This window comes from Panthera onca, chromosome D1 (genome assembly GCF_046562875.1).
Source record: "Panthera onca isolate mPanOnc1 chromosome D1, mPanOnc1 haplotype 2, whole genome shotgun sequence".
NCBI classification, from domain to species: domain Eukaryota; kingdom Metazoa; phylum Chordata; class Mammalia; order Carnivora; family Felidae; genus Panthera; species Panthera onca.
In genome coordinates, this window is record NC_138348.1 from 46,045,887 (window position 1) to 46,068,789 (window position 22,903).

At 46.8% G+C, this 22,903-nt stretch overlaps 1 protein-coding gene and 1 non-coding gene across 4 annotated transcripts in view; both read right to left on the reverse strand.

The window, feature by feature from the left end:
• TEAD1 (TEA domain transcription factor 1) overlaps positions 1 to 22,903 on the reverse strand; it is a 267,977-nt gene that overhangs the window by 192,754 nt on the left and 52,320 nt on the right. The window contains exon 1 of one of the 3 annotated variants that reach the window (XM_060606046.2): positions 3,898 to 3,988. The exons of the other annotated variants lie outside the window; for them this stretch is intronic. The gene's annotated coding sequence lies outside the window, so the exon portion shown is untranslated. Of the gene's footprint in view, positions 1 to 3,897; positions 3,989 to 22,903 lie in introns of those variants that run through there. 3 annotated transcript variants of the gene reach the window in all.
• LOC132662697 (U6 spliceosomal RNA) lies at positions 10,374 to 10,480 on the reverse strand. The gene has a single exon (XR_009602697.1). It is a non-coding gene; the product is annotated as a U6 spliceosomal RNA (small nuclear RNA).

The following is a 22,903-nucleotide window of genomic DNA, read 5'->3' on the forward strand; positions in this document are numbered from 1 at the left end:
GGATCTCTTCTTCTTCCAACACAATCTGCTACCCTGATAGAGGAACATGGAACGCCAGCCTTCAACTCCTCTCCTTGAACCCGAATCCATTGCGGATTCCACCTGTGGAGTGGCACTACAGCCCTCCCTCTGTCTCGGGCTCTCCCTTTCTCCAGTGTTCATGGTGTTGATTCCCCATCAGTCCAACTGACTGATGTGGATGGATTCAGCACACAGGATTCAACTTGAAGGCCTAAACGGCCCAAAAGCAAGCCAAACAAACCCAAACCCTCACATATGCACAGACCGGGCAGACTGGGTACTGACACCTTCAACGCCATGTCTCTGCACTGAGGGTCTGTCTCTAAAAGCAGCCAGGAAACCCGAAGAGATTTTCCAGGTCCTTAGTGAGGGGACCCAATAGCACAGCCCCCTCAGAGAGGCTCCACGACTCACGGGAGTACAGCACCCACGGCGGGGGCCACCATCCCACGCTCCCCCCACCCTTTCTGATGCAACTGAATCCCAAGAGTGTCCACTCAGCCCCCCAATCCCTCAGCTGCATGCCCTCCGCTCCCCTCCATCCCCATCGACTCTGCTCTTGTCTCACGGCAGTTGCCTATGTCCCCAAACCACTACCACTCCTGACAACCTGGTTCTGGCCGGCTCCCAGCTCTGGATATAGGTCGAGACGACATAGGCGGCTTCTTAAAAATATGATCCCAGCTCTGATGCCAGAAGTACTGAATCAGAGGCCCCAGTAAATGTATTTTTTTTTTTTTTACCAAGTCTCTCCTGTGCTCCCAAAATGCAAATATGACTTTCATCATATACTCATTCAAAATCTTTCAGCAGATCCCCACCCACTCCAGAACCCAAGTGCATAACAGGGGCACCCGTGGCCTGAACCACCTAGCTGCAGCCTGCTCCCATTCCGACCACGTGACTGCTCCGTGGTGCCCAGATACGGCGGGCCGCCTGCTTCAATCCTTCCGCCACCTGGGTCCCTCTGCCCTGGTGCTTCCTTCACCAGCCGTTCTGCCTAATGAATATCTATTGGTCCTTTCAAGACCAAAACTACCAACCTCTCTCAATCTGCCTTAGCAGATGTCTCCACTCAGAGAAGTCACATCTGTGTCCCCAGAGCACCTCAAATAAACTTCCAATCCCCACACATGCATGCTTCACCATAATGTCTCTTAAGATACAGTCTCCAGCTAATCGGTAAGTTCCTTGGCATTCCTATATCCTCTCTCAACACCAGACAAGTTTCTGGAACTCCAAAAAAATGTCTGCTACATGTTTTCGTTCATGGGTACCCCTAGAGCTGGAGGGACTACACTGTGCATCTGGAGAGCCTGTATGTCAAAGCAGTGAAATATATATAAAGAGTACCTAGGGTTTTGGAATACCAAGGAGTTTGAATTTTGAGTTCTCCACTTTTTAGCTGTGTCCCGGTGTTTTTATCCCCCTTCTGTGCCAATGAGAATTAGTACTACCTACCCGTCGTAAAGATGATGAGTGGGTGTAAAGTACGGGTGTCTCAACCATCGGCAGTCATTACGTACATTATTTATCATTATCTACAGGCTTACAGGTTAGCGGGTATGAGTGCACACACATCTTAGAACTGTGGCTGACACACTGCAGGTTCTCAACATAATTGCTGAACAAATGTATATAGCTCTAATGAATAATTACTGCTTATATATCTGTCTTTCCTGCTATACTACAGACATTTCATAAGCCAGGGACTCTGCCCCATTCATCTCTACACCTCATCCCCACCCCGGCTCAATAAATAATTGCCTGATTTAGTTTAACATAAAATATTAATACAATTTTTATGACTATTAAGAAATTCATCCTTGTCTAAGGAGTCACAAAGACAGCCTCGGGCATACTCTAGACCAAACCCACAGAACAAAATTAAAAAGTCACTGGCTTGAAAAACCTTCCTCCAATCTCCAAAGGCCCTGATGAGCTAGCCTCTAGTCTCAACATCAACTCTGCTGAACCCCCTTCAAGGTAGGGCCTGTTACCTAATGAGCCACAACCCGAGGTCTTAACTGATGACACACAGGCCCTCCTCCCAGGTCTGTGAGATCCCTGCTCCGATCCCTGAGCCCAAGCCCTGCCACAGCTGCTCCGTGTGGGACACAGGTTCCAGCCTTCTCAGCTCACAGCCAGTCCCCCTCCGGGGGCCTGGGGGCTACAGTCGGCAGGCCAAAGTGTCAGGTTACCGCAAAATAACAGCGGGCCTGCACAGTCAGCGAGCAGGCCAAGTGCAGAAAGAGAAGCCCAGGAGGAAAAAAAAACACACACACACAACAACAACAAAAAGCAGACATTTGAGTTTGAGTCAAAGAGGAACTGGGTTTTAAGAAATATACTTTAAATTCACAACTACGCTCTTCACATAACCACTACAGCCCCTACAATAACTCATTCACTTAGTGTCCCATCCAGAGCAGCTTATATTTATATTCTATTTAACTACTTTAAATGTGCTTTTAAAAACATTATTTTAGGGCAAGAGATGGGGGGGGGGGGGGATGGGCGCGGATTTTTATTTATTTATTTATTTTTCTTATTTAGTTTGCTTCTCTTATAAAAGTCAGATTGGGGTCAGTGAAGGTTTTAACAAGTATTCCCATTCAACAAATCCCTGATATTACTCAGCTTTAATTTTCTCAAAACTAAATCCAAACATGACAAAGCTAATTAACTCTGCTGAAGGAGGAACAGACCTTCAAGAAAGAAAAGGCTAATAAAAAGCATTCGCACATTTTTTTTTTTCCTTTTCCCAAAATGAAACCAAAGGTCAGTGACCCCCGTGCTACCCTCATGCAGGAACACTGCTGGCTTGATGTGGTCTGACCCAGCCGGCGTGCTTCAAATAAAGTTAACTTCAATCACGGTGGCGAGTTAACAGGTTATTGATTCTCCGTCCACTGTTCTTTCATCTGGGTATACTCCATACACCATGCCTCTGTAATGTGCTCCTAGCAACTGTTTTATAAGAGGGTGGGTTGGGTGCAGACCTAGTTACAAGAAATGCCCTTCTCCAGCTGGCAGGTAAAACCCAAGGCCAGGCAGTGTCGGGGGTGGATTTGGTTTCCCATTGTAATCCCTCATCCGAGAGCCCGCTGTGAAAGCCCCAGCACATTAGATCCCCCGGAGGAAGGTGTTGAAAGGGAGGCAGATTAAAAAAAAAAAAAAAAAAAAAAAAAAAAATCCAAATAAGAAAAAAAAAATAAAAATAGATTCTTTAAGATCTTCTTTAAAAAAAAAAATGTGTTTTCCTGAGGAAAGGTTCTCCAACAAGACCTTATTTTATAGTCATTGATCTATGTTTCATGTTAAAATAGCAGGGTTATGAGGATTATGAAGGCAAGCAGTGCCCTGAACAGGACTCCATTGCAAATACTTAAAGGGGAAGGGGCGGGGGAGGGACTTTAAAATGGCAATCACAGTGGCAACCAGCCCAGCTGGTAAACACGCAGACAGGCAGATTATGTGCTTCATTTTTTTTTTTTTTTCTTTAAGAAATAGCCCTCTCCCAATCCCATCCAAAACTTCAGAGAAGGAACCTATTAGCAGCCGGGGCTGAGTTCTGCAGGTTTAGAAGACTAACACACACACACACAGTGAAATTAACAGCAGTTTCACTCGGTCTTTAGAAACAGTCTAATTCCCGGAAGAGAGGATCTCATCCGCTTGTTCCTCCTCAGGCTGTCAGAATTCACACAGTTCATGCAGGACACATCACACCGTGCAATTACCAACCGGCACTGCCACTGCAAAAGATCTTTAATAATCCTGATTTTTTTTTTTTTTTTTTTTTTTTTTTTAACCATAAAAGCTCTCATTATTAGCCCAGCTCTTTTGGCTTGTCCAGCGTGCCTGGTCACTTACAGGAGGAGGAGAAAAAACCCAGGACTCAGCTCATCTTTCCCCAGCTGTGTCTCCCAGGGAGCTGTTCGTGTCTCCACAGTGTGATGCCACGCCACCGCACTGGCCGACCGGGTTTAAAATTAGCCGAGCCCTGGAGAGCCACGGGTAACCTTCGGACAAGGTTAGCCGGCAGAGCAGCGCACGACTCGGGGAGGGACATTAATGAGAAGCCAAGTAGAGCTTTTCAACAAGCCCATTAGGGCCTCTCTGAACCCTCACAGTCTGGAAACCTGGAGGAGCTGGGTACACCCGCACGAGGAGGCTGACCTAGGCTCTTATTTTTATCCCACTAAGTCAGCAGCTTCCTTTATAGGCAATTGACACAAGCTCTAAATGTGTTTCTCCAAGTTTGAATTCGGCATACTCAGCTGCTGATTAGACATTAAGTTTAAAACTTTAAACTGGATTTTAAAAATATTACATTTATTCTAAACGTGAAGTTCATACCCACAGATGACCAAAAAACTGGAACATCTGGAAATACACACAGAAAACGAACTTTACCCATAGTCCTCCACCAAACAGTCGTCAGTGCTAACAACACATTCTGATGTACTTCTTGCATAAATAATGTTATTCTCGTCAATACTATTTACTATTATTCCCTACAGTCTTGGGTTCATTTCACACTTAGCATTTTCCTGAGTCCTGAAACATTCTTTGTATTCGTGATTTTTAAGACGTATAGTATCCCATGTTGTGGATATACTTATTATTTGACTATTTCCCCACGGGTGCACATTCATATGTTGCCCAACTGTTCACTGTTATGGCAAACATCCTTGTAATCATCTCCTATGGACAGATTCCTGGAATCCACAAGAGCAGGGAAAAATGGAAGCCACTGGTGCAGACTGGGGACCCTTGAAGACTGGGACTGTGCCTGTCACACTGTGGTATTTTCTGAATAAAGGAATGCATCTGGGTGCTTCTCAAATAGACAACCCTAATTCTTATGTGACACTTTCCAAGCGCCTACCGGGAGATCAACAGGCCAGCACAACAGAAGTCCCCCCAGCAATGAGACAGAGGAAGCCACAAGCAAGGGGTCCCTCTAACACCTCTAAACACCTGTCAAAGGGGATGTGGATGCTGCTGGTACTATCCACACCAACCCCACCAATACCTCCCCGGTAGGGCCAAGCTGGTTGTCTACAATACTGAAATACTTCCATACGAGTTGGTGAAGAGCCAATGGTACAAGCCCGTGGAATGCCCTGTCCCTTTGGCTGCCCCCCCTCTCCCAGAACCCCCAGGCCTCCTCTCTATCCCCATGAAGGATAAGTGCCTGGAACACCCCGGGGCCTCCAGTGCTTTCCCTGGTGTCAATGTCCTTATGGTTTAATATATATTTTAAATACCGCTCCTGTTCACAGGCAACTTATAACTCAAGGTTTGCTTTTTATTTTTATTTTTGAGAGAGAGCACACGCACGTGAGCAGAGGAGAGGCAGAGGGAAAGAGAGGGAGAATCTCAAGCAGGCTCCACGCTCAGTGCAGAGCCCGACGTGACGCTCGATCCCACGACCCTGAGATCATGACCTGAGCCCAAATCAAGAGTCGGATGATCAACCAACGGAGCTCCCCAGACGCCCCAAGATTTGCTTTTTAAATTTTCTTCATCCTCCCTCCCCACCAGCTCCCCAAAGACCACTGGTTAAAATCGTAATTATCACACCAGCACTGTTTCTTAAATTCATTAAAATCCTTTATATTTTATTTTTAAAACCGAAACGGACCGTTAATAAGAAGCACTTCCCAAGACACTAGCAGGGAGCTCTTGCCACTGAGTTATTCTCTACAGGGCATAGTGAATTGGGTTAGACAAACAGGGACATCATAATCATAAGGTCCATACACCGAGTACGAACACCCGTGACACTGGCTCCTCAAGGATAAAAGCTGTCTGGTTAAATCATATGAAACTTAGAGGAAGTCTCAGATCATCAACTATAATTCTCGGGAAGCTAAAACAAACATATCGAAATGCTGAAGTCTAGGGGCGCCTGGGTGGCGTAGTCGGTTAAGCGTCCGACTTCAGCCAGGTCACGATCTCGCGGTCCGTGAGTTCGAGCCCCGCGTCGGGCTCTGGGCTGATGGCTCGGAGCCTGGAGCCTGTTTCGGATTCTGTGTCTCCCTCTCTCTCTGCCCCTCCCCCGTTCATGCTCTGTCTCTCTCTGTCCCAAAAATAAATAAAAAACGTTGAAAAAAAAAAATTAAAAAAAAAAAAAAAAAAAAAAAAAGAAATGCTGAAGTCTAGAGATAAGTAGAAGAGTCAAGTACAACCCAACCTGTGCCCCAACCACCCTGGTACTGGCTTACCTATCACCCCAGTAAATGCAGTATTTTGGAGCTGGGCGCATTGCTATGCAGTTGGAAGCATGATCTCTACCTCATCGCTCTTTGCTAACCTACAGTATTTTCTGTGTGAGGGAACAGATAACGAGTAAGTGGAACAGAATTTCGCTTCCTCTAAATGTTTCTGTCTGTCCTCTATTGCGGATGCCAGGGCAGGGGCAACAGCCAGGAAAGAGAAGGACAAACCAGAAGCCTGTAAATCGGACTTTGAAAACCAAAAGAGAGGCAGCCTGGATGCATTACAGCCCCGCCCAGCCCAGCAGCTGGGATGGTGGCCGGAGCGGGAATCAGCTCAAAGCCAATGCCCACCAACATCTCCACTAAGGAAGAATGTACTCCAAATTTCATGTCACTATGGGAGGCACTTTTAACTCACAATATCAAATACAATGGCAAAAGCTTAAGGAAATACCTTGGAGTAGTAAATGGAAATCATAGCCACAGCTAACGATTATTCAACACTACTGTCTGTGAGGCACAGGGGTCAGGACATTATTTTTATTATCTCCTACTCCTCATCGCAGCTCTAAGTAGAGCTACACCCGTTACTACATCCGTTCTCCAGATAATGAAGAAAATGAAGTTTAGAAACTTTAAGTCATTTGTCCACCTATCAAACAGAGACATTCAAACCCAGATCCACCTCACCTTGAGCCCAAAGTCTGTTTTTTTTTTTTGTTTTTTGTTTTTTTTTTTTTTTTGTGCCAGTCAATCTCCCATCACTGGAGGTAATCAAGGAATAGCTGAGGGATCTCTTAACAGGGATGCTGTACTGGGAACTGGAGCGGGGAGAAGGATGTCAGGGAAGGCACATTCTAACCTCTGACCCATGACAGATGAAAACAGATTGCCTCCTAGCCACTGGCTCTGTACTGGGTGCTGATGGGACAGGAGGTGCAGGAGACCCTGTGAATGCAGTGAGCATACCGTTAGGGCCGAGAGAATGGACAGCCGCTCTGTTTTTCTGCTCACAACAAAAGGCAACGGAAAAGCAAGGCCGTTGGAGAGTCCAGACTCTACCCATGTCATCCCAGCAGAGCTGGCACATGGCGAGCACAGGTTCCTTCTCCGTCCCCGGAACACAATGGCAAGGGTGCATGCCTGACTACTGCAGGGTAATGAAAGAGTCTTTGCGTGTGTGTGTGTGTGTGTGTGTGTGTGTGTGTGTGTGAGAGAGAGAGAGAGAGAGAGAGAGAGCGCGCGAGCGCAAGAGTGGGGGAGGGGCAGAGAGAGAGACACACACAGAATCCCAGGCAGGCTCCAGGCTCTGAGCTGTCAGCACAGAGCCCGAGGCAGCGCTCGAACTCACAGACCGCGAGATCATGACCTGAGCCAAAGTCGGACGCTTAACCGACTGAGCCACCCAGGCACTCCAAGTCTTTGTCCTTCTCTTTTTAAATTTCCTGCACCTGAATTCTTTTCCAACACAAAGCTAATATTTATGGTAAGTAAACTATTCAAATTTGTTTTAGAAAATATCAAGAACACAACCAGAAAAGGAGATGAATGGACAAGTCGCTCAGAAGTATGTGACTCTCCCCCTTCACTAGGAGAGGGAAAGGATGACAAATTCGAGCAAGCTGAAGGTGTTACTGTAAAGCTCCTAACCAGCAAACTTGTAGAGACAGTAATAACATCTGCAGTGAATATGACACCGGGGATGCACCATGGTGTTGGGGATGTGAAGACCCAAATGGCTACACTGACCAAGAGCCTCAAAGGCTTGGATCCTTTCACTTAGTAATCCTCGCCCTAGAAATTTATCAAAAAGAGAATTCCATGGAAGAAAAACATTAGGATCACAATGATACACATTACAGAATCACCCATGATACTATGAACGGGGGGATGACTAAGAAAACCACAGTACATAGTGCAAAGGAAAACTGTCTCCATTTGTAAGAAAAATGAAAAAGAACAGGCTGAAACATTGAGGAAAGCTTCTCAGAGTATTGATTTTCAAAAGCAAAATACAACGTTGTGTATATATGTATTAGAAAATACACACTTGTATGTGTAGAAGTGCATATGAAATTATATGTATATGCATCTGTATATATTATAAAATAGACTTACATGTGTTATATAATATTTATGTACTCACAAAATTGTGTATGGTATATACACAATTAAAACTTTGATTTTATGCTTGTACCTACAAAATAAAGTAACTGAAATTTTAAAAAATAGTTACTATTAGGAGGGTGACATTACAGGTTTTTGTCTTACACTTGTTTTATGTTCTATTGTTTTAAAAAATGACTCTACCTTTTTTTTATTTTTTTTAACGTTTATTTATTTTTGAAGGAGAGACACAGCATGAGCAGGGGAGGGGCAGAGAGAGAGGGAGACACAGAATCCGAAGCAGGCTCCAGGCTCTGAGCTGTCAGCACAGAGCCCGACATGGGGCTCGAACCCACAAACCGTGAGATCATGACCTGAACTTAAGTCAGACGCTTAACCAACTGAGCCACTCAGGTGCCCCAAAAATGACTCCAATTTTTGAAGAAAATTTAAATAATCAGCTACAAGTTGAGACATTTGAGCACGTGAACGAAAAAAGAAAAGCTTGGAAGTCAGATGTCTGTGTCAACCTGAATCCTCTCTATCTTCAGGAACCCCCAGGAGCCATTCTCCCACTTTCTAGGACTAGTCACAAGCTTCGAGTCCAGACGCACACAGATCGGAGCCTGTTTTTGGTAGACCCGAGGACTCTACAGCAGTAGTGGACGCTTACACCGTGTACGTTCTGGACCTGGCCCTACGGAAGCACTTTATAGGTCAATTCATTCAATCCTCTTAACAATCCTATGAGAAAAGTGCCAGCACCATTCCCATTTAGAAATGAGGAAACCAAGATCCAGAAAGAGATCAACTGCCCGGCCTCGCTCAGAAGAGGTGCAAGGCCAAGATCTGAGCACAGACGGCTCTAAACTGGCAACCACCAAACTAGACGGCCTGAACGTAGAGACGAGTCTCTCGCCCGCTGCTGTGCAGGCACCTCTTTTCCAAAATGTCCTCACCTTAGCCCCCTGTAAGCTAAGACGCGCATACTCCAGAGACCAAACTGGCCCCTCTTCGGCAAAACCTTCCCCGCGGCACTCGCACGCAGCATGAACAGGCACAGAGTTTCAGTCTTCCATGAAAAGTTACGGAGATGGATCACAAGGACGGAGGGCAAACCAACGGTGCTTAACGCCACTGACCTGTACACTTAAAAATGGTTAAGGCAGTGCATTTAGGTTATATGCATTTGACCACAATTAAAATTACGGATAAACAGGTTGGTACGTAGATAGATAGGTGGGTAGGAAGGTAAAACGGGACCTCTAAGCGAAGAAATCAGACCAAGTGCAAGCGTACCGGCAGTGGAATCCGTGACAGAGCCCTCACCGCCCACAGAGGCCTCACACATCACACAGATGCCACATGTATCTTTCCAAGACTCTTCCCCTTTCAGCAGCGAGAGCACTCCTTCCAGGAGCCTTCCTGGATCCCCAAGTCCAGTCTGGGGAGCCTGGTCACATGCTCCCACAGCCTCATGCCCTTGTACCAGAGCACCTCTCTGAGTGCCTGTCAACCGGTCTGCCCCCCTGGTGTCAAGCTCCCTGAAGGCGGCACCCTTATCTTATTTGGGTGTGTCCTCAGGACCTGGTTCAACACATATCACCTTTCATAATTACCAAGTCAATTCATTAACTGCTGGAAAAAAAAGGGCCTAGAATACTTGCTCCGATTTTCAAAGCCCAAGAACACGGTTGTCTTGAAAGGTGGTGGTTCAAGAACGCAAGCCAATGCTCGTCAGAAACTCAAGATTTTCCCACCTGAACCTGAAAGGACAAGGGTCCATCCACCTGCAGAGATTCCCAGAGTCCACTGCCACCTCTATCAGCTATGGGGGATTTATCTGTGAACAGGTGATTTTCAGCATCTCCAGCCCCCACAGACTTAAAGCTCCATGCCTGTCTTCCAATACCCTGGGCTGGCACTCGGGTGCCAGGTGCTGTACAAGGGCGTAGGGTGCCTCTTTGAATTCTCTTGAGGTCAAGTTTATTTTTTTTTTTTTATTTTTTATTTTTTTTTAATATGGAACGCTTCACGAATTTGCGTGTCATCCTTGCGCAGGGGCCATGCTAATCTTCTCTGTATCGTTCCAATTTTAGTATATGTGCTGCCGAAGCGAGCACTCTTGAGGTCAAGTTTAAATTGCAGTTTGATTAATTTGTCAGGCACCTATTCTTTGGGCTAAAATCAGAAAACATTCTTTAAGGCTGCTAAATCTTTATTGATCTGGAGAGGTCAGCTCAGAAGGCAGGGGCGGTAATTGCTTGTTCTTTGCATAGTGCACTTTCCATTCTTTAAGGCAGCTGATACAAGCACAGTATTTTTTTTCTTGTATGTGTTTCTGCTGTAATTACTTAATCGCCCCTAATGCCATTCTGCTCGTCACACCTCCAAGTCTACTCTCAGTTTATGTATCACATAGGAGGACAAATTTTTGAATCTGCTACTGAGCAAAGTAGGTTTCCTTTTTTTTTTTTATCTGCCCCCCCTCCCCCCAATCACTGAGCAAACTCTTAAGAGGGAAGCAAGCATAAACCAGGCTCCTCCGGGCTGGAGCCCCGCAAGTCGGCCAACTGCCAGAGGACACAGAACCCCAACTGAAGGGCACAAACATGCCTGGATTCCATGCCTTGAGTTCAGCTTTAGGGAAGCCCAACCTGGAACATTCACACACTGGGGCTACTCACAGCTCCAAACAGGTCGTGCTGAAATGACAAGGGAAGCAGACGTAAATGTTAGACACGCAGCTGCTGGCGGCTTGTGCGGAAACCCTCAACCAGGAAGCAAAATCCCTGCGTGAGCCTCGGGTTTTGATTCTTGCCCACTTACAAAGAAATACTATAGGTAAAGGATATTTGAGGCGCTGGGACAAAGGAGCGGAGACTCAGAGGGCCTTTTTAAAAGGAGATAATGACTGCCCTCTTTTATTTACTTATTTATTTTATATTTATTTAGTCTTCCACTTAGTCAAACCGTCCGTATTATAGATGTTCAGGGAATTATGGAGACAGCAATGTGTCAACACACAGCCTGACTCTGAGTTGCTGAGCCAGTGCTGGGTTAGATAGGACGCAACAATTATTAACTTAATTATCAATTAAACCTTGAGCGCCTCCGTTTCCTCATCTGTAAGCAAGGGAGCAGAAACAGGAGTTTTATTAGATAGGTCTCATGTGTAATATTCTTTCTAGTCCATTCAGCTGTCCACCAGAACAGAGAGACTTCTGGCCCATGCATGGCTGCATTCTCCACAACGTGAATCTCTTTAGAGTGCCATAAATGTTACTAACTGTATTATATTTTACATATATATAGGCCATATTAAATATGTTCTAGCAGTGTTTTTTTTCTGAAGATGCAGACTATTTCTTAACAAAATAATAAAAGGTGGTGATTATAAGTTTTAAAGGTACTTTTCAAAAGTAGACCTTACAATAAAATCATAAATAAATTTTAGAAGGAAAAAAACATTTTCATTCATAGCAACTCATTTAAGAGACGCAAACTGTATTTGGCTATCTCAAAGAAATGTTCCCTGCTTTTTTTTTTTCCTGCTTTACCTACGGTATTTCTTTGCAAATGTTATCAAAAATCAAGGTTCCAGCTGGAACCCATCACATTCCATGACCATTAAATTTGACAAAAATTCTATATTAAATCGGTATGTTCAAGCATCATCCAATAAACTTTGAAGATTATACCTTCATCTGAAACAGAATACAGTGAATATTCAGACACAGATATTTTTTTAGATTTAAGAATAATCATTGATAAACTGTATGTTCAAAGGAAGAGAGATCCTCACTTCTCACTTTATAACAGTGACTAGTTGAAGTCAATAAGATCTCTAAAATCCTAAATAAAATATTTCTGAGTTTTATATTCCTTAAGTTGAATTCACTTTCATTTTAAGATACATTGCTACCATGCAAACCTGTCTTTCCTGAATAGTTTGTTCTAGGTGGGGCAATGTGGGGGGCGGGGGGAAGGCTAGAAAAAAAATAAGTTCTTTGGTCTTAATATGTTCACGTGTACTGGTTTTGATCAGAAATAGTAAATGAGAGAAGAAAAATGAAAGAGGAAGAAAAAAGGATGCGTGGAAAATAGCAAATGAGAGGAAGAAAAAGAATGTATTTGGAATTGCAGGGCACTGTGTGGTGATTCATAGAGAGAAATCGGAGAGGCAAACTATTTGCCAAAGTAAACAAATATCACAATCATATTAACATTTTAAAGGAGATCCCTGTTCACAATTCACGCACACTGACAAAGCGCCTAAGGGTCGGCCTCAATGACCTCTCTAGGTGTCTAGATAAAGTATGGCCTGCTTCTGTCAGCTGGCTGAGACCCACAACTGGTAGCTACCTGGCCAGCCTGCTCATAATTTAGTCGGGTGTCATAAAACACATGCAGGCATTCATTCAATTAGCCTTCAACACGCACGGGGCAACTTCAGGCCAGGCTCCGTCCCCGAGATGAAGGTGGGAACCACCATGCCCCCCCTCAAAGACCTCACGGTCCCGTGAGAGGCAGCAACGTCAGCCATAACCCCAGAATCTAGAAGAGTGTGTGGCACACAGTAGGTGCTCAAAAGATAAAAAGGAGATTGGGAGGCAGGGCGGGCGGGCAGAGGCTTGTCAAGAGACCTGGAGTGTGGCAGGGAGCCTGGCTCTCTCGTGGAGGCCTGGCTTTGAATACACACCCCACGACTCTGCAGCTGTGCACCAGACCATGCGTTCAATGTCGCCACACCTCGGCCTCCTCATGTGTTCTCTCCTTCTGCGGAGAGGAGCTAACATACATGGAAACGTCTGGAATGGCAGACATGTTAACCCCCTCTCCACCCACTGCTACCCCTGTCTGGGACAAGGACCAGGAAGGCCAGAACCACTGCAGGACGAGATCTTTTTTCCCTACTTCTTCTTCCCCTCCCGTTTGTAATCCTTCCTGCAGAAACCCCTTTCCCCAATACTAGCTCAGACAAGACTCAGTGGGAATGAGCCAGAAAGTAAGGGGGTGAGAGGTGGAATGGAGAGGGAAAGCGAGTCCTCTGGCTAACTAGAAGGAAGGGAGGAGATGGCCATCCTTTGGAATGGAAACCCTAGGTACTTCTGAAGTGGAAAAGGGGGAAAGGACTGGCAAGCCAGAACCTGAAACGCTTCGGCTTCTGCTGGCCAGACTCCGCCGGACCTCCTCGGATTCCTGACAATTAGCGGGAGTTATTTTCTCCCCATCTCCTCCTCTGAATTTCCTTTCCTAAATTAAAGTGCCTGCAGCGCATTAACACTTGATGCGAACCTAAAAGAAAGCCTAAACCAAGCTTAAACACAATCTTAGATCTTTTTCTTTTTTAAAAGAATGCAGGTGTGTGTTTGTGTATTTCTGTATACCCAGTTGTGAATGCACGTTTGCCTATGCATATATGTGCACGCACACAGACGCGTGTGCTCTTTACGTAGGTAAGCATCTACAGATGAATATAAAGTAGGCTTCTTGGGGTTGAGGGAAGTGTGACAGACACCGCTCGTGTGCCGAGGGAAAGCAGGACAGGGAAATTGGGTGTCTACCTCAAACACGCGCAAGCTCAGCCTGCACAAATAACTAGGGTTTCAGCCAGTGAAGAAGCCCTTAAAATTTCCAAGACAACCACTGGGCAGTGCTGCGGGGTCTCGAAATTCCTGTGACTGGACCCAGCCCCTAACGAACCTCTCTCTCTCTCTCTCTTCCTGGAGGAAAGCTTCCCTTTTAGTAAACAAGGACCTTTGCCCTAACCAGGATCCCAAATCTCTTGGGAGGTGGGAAGCAGGGGTCCCAGAGCTGCTTTCATGCCTGGAAAAGATCACAGCCACACCAGGGGACCTGGAACACTCAGGATTCTGACCCTTGACTCTCTTGAGGTTAAGAGATGCAGCAAAGTTCAATGTCCTCCAATTCAACGGGCCTTTACCTAGAAGCAGCTGTGTCCAAAGCCCAGTGCTCAGTGCTTACTTCTCATAACACCATCCTGTGTGTTTTACGACAACCCAAAAAGGCAAGTGGAGAGTTATTACTCCCCTCTCACAAATGAGGCGTCTGAAACTCTGAAGCACTGGTGGCCTCAAGGCAGGCCCCCGAGGTGGGTAAATGCAGGAACCATCATGCTGCCTCACACCGCAGATCTGGCTTCAAGAGTACTGGCTGCAAGAGAAGGATCTGAGCTCCTGGGGTCTGGTTTCAGTTCGGCCTCTGATCTAAGCGTAATCAATCATGAGTAGGTCTTCACTCTACAAGCCTCAAACTCTGAGACTATGACAAGAAAAAGAGAGGGCACCATTGGTTCTACAACTCACAGGACAGAGTCAGGTAAGAACCCTCTATACAATCACTATTCAGCACAGTCCTCAAAAGCGGGGCAGGTGGTTTCCTGTCCTCAGCTCTCCCACCAACCACCATCTTCCCTGCCATCCCCTGGGTCCCAACTCAAGTTTTCACGCTTCAAGCACTCAAGCCTAATGTGCCCAGAGGAGTCCCTGCACTGCCAGCCTTTCTGGAAGACGTGGGGATCCATCACAACAATTAGCTCAAGCCCAAATACTCTACCCTGGGCGGCCTCTGCAGCACCTGAACGTATCTTGACTGCACCTGTTACTCAGGTTTTGTCCCTTCAACCTCACCCAGAGACCCAGCCTGGACTTCTCTATACTCATCGCTGTGATCCCACGGCCACAACTGTGCCTTCATCCTCGGAGTTCAAGCAAAACAATCATTCACATGGCAACATTTGCTGGGTATCTACTAGGTCACCTATAATAACATGGAAGTAGAAACTGTGTGGTTTTTTGTTTTGTTTTAAGAGAAGTAACAGGATATGGTCTCAGCCCCCAAAGAACTCACCATCTAGTGAGGAAGACAGAGATGTAAAGGATCGCAGGGATTTGCTGAATCATTTGACCCTGGAATTTGCCAGTGGCTGGGAGTTGGAAGGGACGGTGACTATGAAGAATGACAGTCTGCTCCTGATACGATCTCAAAGGATATAATGACCGGCTGACTTTAACGAAGTGGAAATTTAATAAGGATAAATGTCAAGACATGCACTTAGGTTCCCTCCCCACCACTACCAAAAAAAAAAAAAAAAAAAAAAAATCAACTCACAAGTATAGGTTAGAGAAGATCACATGAGAAAGTCTTAAGGGATTGGGTTGCCCGCAAGCTCAATGACTTTGTGATGAGGCTGCCATAAAAGCTAATGCAGCATCAGGCTGTCCTGATTAGAAATGCTGCATTCAGAGTAAGAAAAGTGAGACTGCAAATCTGGATCCCACAGACAGGGAGGGATGAGTGGCCAAAAGTGAGCACACTTCGGTGAGCAGGAGCAGTCAAGAGTGCTTGGCTCCATATCCTAAGTGGAACAAAGATGAGGCCAGAGAATGAACAACTTTGGGGGGCCATGAGAGTCATCTTCAAATGACACAGTTTATACGTAAACTATAAAAGCAGTGAGATTAACCTAGAAGAATTTTTTTTTTACATTTATTTTATTTTTGAGAGGCAGAGAAAGACAGAGCACAAGTGGGGGAGGGGCAGAGAGAGAAGGAGACACAGAATCCGAAGCAGGATCCAGGCTCTGAGCTGTCATCACAGAGCCTGACGCAGGGCCTGAACTCACAAACCATGAGATCATGACTTGAGCCAAAGTTGGACACTCAACCGACTGAGCCACCCAGGCGCCCTCTCTAGAAGAATGTTTATTATAGCATGGTTTATAAATTGCCAAAAAACAGGGGAGCACAGGCAAAATATCTGACAAGAGGGGAAAAAAAATCACACATCTCATTATGAAATGATACCAAGTACAATATCAAATATTTATTGACATGGAAGACAGCGATCAAATTCTATTTACAAGACAAAATTACAAAATATTATGCACACAGACTATATATAATTCATTTTGTAGAAACAACATATAGACACATCAAAAATTGCACTAAAACCTGTCTGGGAGACTATGTAGTGTGAAGCTAACAACACTACGAGTGGTGAAATTCTTGATAGTTTAAAACTTTATCTTTTTTATTATTTCATAGTAAACATATATTGAAAATCTGATATGGACAAAGAAAAAATCTAAACGGGCTACCCTACGAAAAGAGCAATCAGATGTTCATGTATGGCTCCAGCGCAAGAGGGGGTTAGGATTAATGGCTAAGGACGGAGGAGACCCCATCTGAGCTAAATAAATGGCCCTTCCTTTGTTGTAGTGAGCTCCCCATCAAAAGAAACGTGCCTCTAGGAAGCATTAAGGCTCTTTGGGAACGCACTGTAGGAGAAGCCTCCATGAGTGGAGGGTTACCTCCTCCTAAATGACCCTCAATGTTGCCTCTCATCTACATACTCCAATTCCTTGATGGACGCTTCAGGCATCCATGCTCCAGGCCCCTACAATCTCAAATCCTCAAACAAGCTTTTAGGGTCTACCTCTCTGCTCTCTCACCAAATCACGGCCAAATGGAGTATGGTTAAAAGGACATTCAACTGGGAATCAAAAGGTCCGGATCCCAGGGGTACCACTGGAAAGAAGAATCTGGCCTTGAACAAGTCACTTAATCTCTAGAAGCCTCAGTTTCCCCATCTGCCAAGTGGCAGTAAAATGTATACAATCTCAGAAGGTTCTGCTCACCTTTCAAGAAAAAGCCTGTGGGGTTGCTTTGTAAAGTGCTATACAAGCAGGAGATGTTATGTTCCCATCAGGAGAGCATTTAAAGCTGAAGGTGGATGGCCAGTTGATGGGGCAAGCTACAGGTGTCCCCTCCCGTGGAAGCAGACACAACCGTACCGCCAAGGTCCTGACTCTACCACGCTGTGGCTCCAGTGCCACCTGCATGACAAGGCCCTCTGGTCCTTCAGCTTCCCCCGACCACTTGTCAACCGCGAAGTATAATGTTGCAATGCTTCTTCTCCAGCTTCTGGGATGAGTCTTCATTTTTCACTAGGACTACAGGCTTTTTCACTATGGCTACCCGTTTTTTAGGACTAGGACCAAGGCCCCTGCCTTCATCCATGATCCCTAAGGGCTGCTGGGCACTCATGAAAGACTTCCTGATGATCTGACTGAACCCTAACCGAACTCTGCTACTTACGGTGTAGCTGCTGGACCGGCACCACAGGCATCATCTCAGAACGTGCTAGAAATGCAGATTCTCAGGGCCATGTCCCAGAACCGCTCAATCAGAATTTGCGGCGACTGCCAGGCGATTCACATGCTAGCAAAGTAACGGTACATTCAACCTCCAAGAAGCAGAGGGAAGCCGTGGGGCACTCTCACCCTACAAGATCTCCAAGGCCCAGAAAGGGGCCTCGTTCCTTCATTCACTCGTCCAACAACCATGTATTAAGTGCCTACATCGTGCCAGGCACATGCCGAGGCGCCACGTGCCTGTTCTAACCAGGTGTAATAAACGGTAAGACTCCTCCAGTATCAGAGAGAATCTCCCAGGATAGCTGCCTGCCCACAATAATTCAGCAAAAAACAACTTACGTCCCTCCTCCGAATTCCAGCTCCCCCAACCCCGGCCCAGCTCCTCAAATGCTTTGCCGGTGTCAGGGCTGGTATCTCTTCACAAACCATCGAGAAACCACCCACACAATAGCCATGGCCCAATGGTGTGGGCAGAGCCCCTTTTTATTTCCGCAGGTGCTACATTCCGAAGATATTTCTGCTTATAAAGCATGGCAGGAATTCTACACTTAGGGAAGAAAAGAGGTTAAAGAAGGGCCTTATTTTTCCCAGAGGAGAGAGGAGACTCACAGAGAGGTTTACATTTCTAAAATGTATTTATTTTATCAGCCACATGCCTGCAAGTCAAACATCTCCTTAAAGACATTTTGCAGACAGAGAATACTCTGGGAACACACCGGAGGCAGCTTATTTACGTGCCGCTATTACAAAACTAGCCCAAAGGGATGAGTATCAGATGCCATCTCCCGCTGAAGCGACCGTCCGCCTGCCAGCCACCTCTATGCCAGGTCACAGCTACTTCGTGCCCATCAAATATCCCCTGCTTGGGCCTGCCACACCGCCTCTGCCCCTCTGGTCCCCGGAGAGCCTCCCAATTAGCCTGGGCCACTCCCGATGGAGGACAGCTGTCTGCTCCACACGCTCTGCACCACCTTTGGGCATCTGTAAACTGACAATGAAAAGTGTAATCAATACACATACAGGTGTGACATCAGTCTGGAACATGGTCACAGTGCTGGAAACTGCAGGGGCTGGTAGTATCCCAGGCAAACTGAGCTCCTTGATTTCATTTCGAAGAAGGTGTGCTGTCTCTCTCAACTGCCTCTGAGCTCATACCTCTGTTATCTCTCATGAAGTCGCCCTTTGAGTCACAGGATTTAGCACTTTGGGAATGCTTACCGTGCCTCCCACAGTCCTCTCCCTCAGTCAGGTAACTGTCTCCTTCCCAACGGTGAGAATTTTGAGGGCGGGGGCTGGGCTGTCCTCTGCTTGGCACAGCATCTCTGGAGCCCAGCAGATACCCAACACATCCAGGTTTCAGGCAATACTGGTAGAATGTCAACTCCTTCAACAAGCACTTAATGAGTGCTGGGCTGCTGTTGTTTTGTTTTCATTTTTTTTTTTTAATGTCTATTTCTGAGAGAGACAGAGAGACTGAGGAAGGGGCAGAGAGAGAGGGAGACACAGAATCCAAAGCAGACTACAGAGGCTCTGAGCTGTCAGCACAGAGCCCGATGCAGGGCTGGAACCCACGAGCCATGAGACCGTGGCCTGAGCCGAAGTCGAACGCTTAACCGACTGTGCCACCCAGGCAACCCAATGAGTGCCTGGTTTTAAGATTACAACATGGGTATCCTCTACCTTCCATAAGTTCAAGTTATGCTACCTCATTCTTATGAAAGACCTATGTTAGTACAGTAACAGTTTTTCCTGTACAAGTGAAAATATTTGTCAGGGTTCTTTCGGTTGGAGAAAACACATACTGATGTAGGTCCTTCGTAAAAGCAAACTGGCAAAATGTGAACTTTTGAAAAGCAAGGAAGAAATGCTCTTTGCTTCACGCTCAGTCAGGTGAACATCTGACTCTTGGTTTCAGCTCAGGTCATGATCTGACAGTTTGTGAGTTCGAAGCCCAGGTTGGGCTTTGCACGGACAGCGCTGAGCCTGCTTGAGATTCTCTCTCTCTCCCTCTCTCTGCTCTTCCCATGCTCATGCTCACTTGCTCTCTCTCTCTCAAAATAAATAAATGAACTTTCAAAAATAATCACAGAATTACTTTACCTTTGGACAGCAAGGGAAAGCCGAAGATAAAAAAGAAAGAAAGAAATGGGAAAGCCCTTAACGGCCTTTTGAGATCAAGCAAGAAACAAGGACTCGTACAAGCCGGGATGAAATCTCCCGGGTAAGGGGTGAGGGAATTCCTGGGGCAGAGCAAGCCAAGTGCAACAGAAATGGAATTTTCTTATCCACAACGTCTCACACAGATCCACCCCCAGTCTGGAGCTCATTGCGTACTGCACGCCCTGTCCACACACCAGCCTCTTATTCTGCAAGTGGCCGGATTTCTCAGCTGTTTTTTAAAGTATCAGTGCACTGCATGGTTTGTGGCCTCTTCGTCCTGGACTGTTCACTTGCAGGAGAACCGCGGCCCACATTGGCATGTGCTTCTCACGAGCATTCTGACTTCATCCTCTTCAGCTGTCAGGGCCACGTGAGACAGAAGCTGCAGTGAGGCACAGAGACAGTAAGGACTGCCCCCAGACAATGCCCTGGGGTCCCGAACCTCACCTCTTGCCCCGAGATCCTATGTTCTTGTCACCAACCCCTTCCCCTCCCGGGTCTCTCTTTGCACCGAGCATCTCTGTCCAACGGAGATGCGAGGCGAGCCGTGTGGGTCATGGCACGTTTTCTAGTCGCCTCATTAAGAAAGGTAAAAAGAGGGGGCTCCCGGTGGCTCTGTCGGTTGAACGTCTGACTCTTAATTTTGGCTCAGATCATGACCTCACGGCCAAGTCAGGCTCTGCACCCACAGCACAGGGCCTGCTTGGTCTTCTCTCCTCTCTCCCTCTCTCTCTGACCCTTGTGCACGTGCTGGCTCTCTCTCTCTCTCTCTCTCAAAATACGTAAACTTAAAAAAAAAAAAAGCAGAAAGAAAGAGGTAACATTAATTTCAATAACTTCTTTTCGACACATCGAAACAGTATTTCAGCCCGTAATCGGTATTTTAAAAAACCACGGAGGTTTTGCATTCTCTTTCCATGCTAAGTCCTCGGAGGCCAGGGGTCACTGTGTACCTCCGGGCCATCTTGATTCGGAGGCCACCTTCCGAGTGCAGCACGGGCCTAGACTGCGCATTTCCTACACACGCCTGAGTCTCCCGGAGCCTGCCACCTGCGGTCTCCAAGCACCTGGCGTCTTCCTTCCAGCACAGACTCTGCTGCTGGATCTGAGGATGGAGAGGCCCGTGTTCGGTCGACAGCTTTCCGTATATAAGGACTTTCAGCTCTACCCTTCAGGTCTCACCGGAAGTACCATCCCTCAAGGAAGTCTTCCCTGACTACAGGCCCAACAGTTATGTGCGCCTCCCCTGTGCCCAGGGCACCCCGGCTTCACCCAACACAGCCCCAGCAGCCAGACTGCGGGTGCCCGCGGGGCCATCTTCTCCACCATTCTAGGTTCCTTGACGACAGGACTGTGTCTGCCTCATTCAGAGCCTATGCCTTATCTCTCAGCCCAGCACAGGCTCAATAAACATTTGCCAGATGCACGGCTGGATGGCTGGATAAACGAATGGAATCCCTCCCAACAAAAATCTCTCTCTCTCTCTCTCTCTCCAGGCCCTAGTTTCCTCGTCTGTAAAAGCTCCTCGTGGCTCTGCAAGTCAACTGCCTTCGCCATTTCATCCAGCCCTCGCCGCACAACCAGTCTGACCAACCGTCTGACACAGGAAGGAACACTCCTTAGAATACGCTTTAGAGTTTCTTGCTCGGAATGCGACAACCAAATTGCTCTCAGGTCTTGTGAAAGTATCCTGTGAGCCTCCTGCTTTCTTTCCCACAGAAGCAGAGACATGAATACAGTCTCTCAGAGAACTCTTGAATACCTTCCCCGGCCAATGAGTTATATATTTCTTATAGAGAATATTTTCAACGTTGTCCTTAATGAATCAATGTTGTGAAAAGATCACAAGGTCGGGTTTTAGACTCTCAAGGTTTGGTTTTCATCGCTGCTACCTTTCTACCAGCCAACTGCCTGATCGTTGTGTCATTTACCCTGTATGTACCTCGATTTCCACATCCATCAAATGGGGATAAAAATATAACCAACTCAGGGTTGCTGTAACAGCAGAACGTCTTATGTACCGTACAGGGCCGAACAAATGTCAGCCACTACATACGCTATTTTCTTCTGAAGCATGTCAGGGTCAAGTGACAGAGCAACCCACAACTGACACAGCCGCAGCCAGGGCCCAGGCCTAGGGACTCAGGCAAAGGCCAGAGAGAACCCAGTGCACTTGCAGGCTAGCCTCAAACAGCCCCAGAGTCTGTGGCCTCACAAAGCCAAGTCCCCACAGTGCTGCCTGGGGACCTCAGGTAGGAAGCAGCCCAGGAGGGCAGGCTTCCCCAGGTCAGTCCACTGGCTGGCCCCACCAGCAGGTGGAAGAGGGACAAGGCTGCCTGCTGGAGCACAACGCAGGGACTTTCTGTCTCAAAGGGCAGGGCCCCCACTGACCAAGGGGTCCTGCCCTCAGTTGGGCCTAGCCAGGGAGCTGGGGGCATGGCTCCGTCCACCTCTTCTCTCTCTCTCCTGCAGTGTTTTCAGCGGCACCTGAACTTTCCCCGAACCGGTTCTGCCTATGTCAAACAGGAACTAGGCTCGCATGTTATGTATGCACACACGTGTGTTGTGTACGCATTTTATGATTTCAGAAGAAAGCACTCTGCAGTCCGAGAATGAGTCATCAGTAATCCTTGTCAATTTGCCAGCAGCCTGCCCCTCTTCATTACAAACAGAAAGATAAAAGCTCTTGCACTGCATTAGCTGGCATACGCCTCCACAGACAGTACAAATAAATTAATTGTGCCTCATCTCAAACAGCCCAAGAGGTGTGCGGGAAGGGAAAATGCTGTCCGTCTTGCTTCGTTAACAAATTAAGCTGAAATCAAGCCGTCTCCAGCCCAAGACAGTAAGCATCCTACCAGGATCCTGGCGGGGTTGGGGGGTGGGGGGGACTCCAGGGGCCACCTTAACAGAGGGTGCCTGGGGGGACAAGACTGACCCATCAAATCCCAGGTGCTCTTGCAAAAGAGGCCGGTTCGGTCATTTACCCCAGGCAAATAAACAGGCCAGTTCCGTGGGGTGGTATGTAGGCAGAGTGAAGGGGTTTGTCATCAGGCAAACTCTGTCATGCTGAGGATGGTGAGCATTCCAGAAAGAACAAAGTTATTCAAGACCAACTTGAAAAACAAGTTGGACTACCCTTCACCACAAGCTAAGATTACACCCTCAAACACACCTTTCTTCCATCCTGAGACGCTTACTTTTG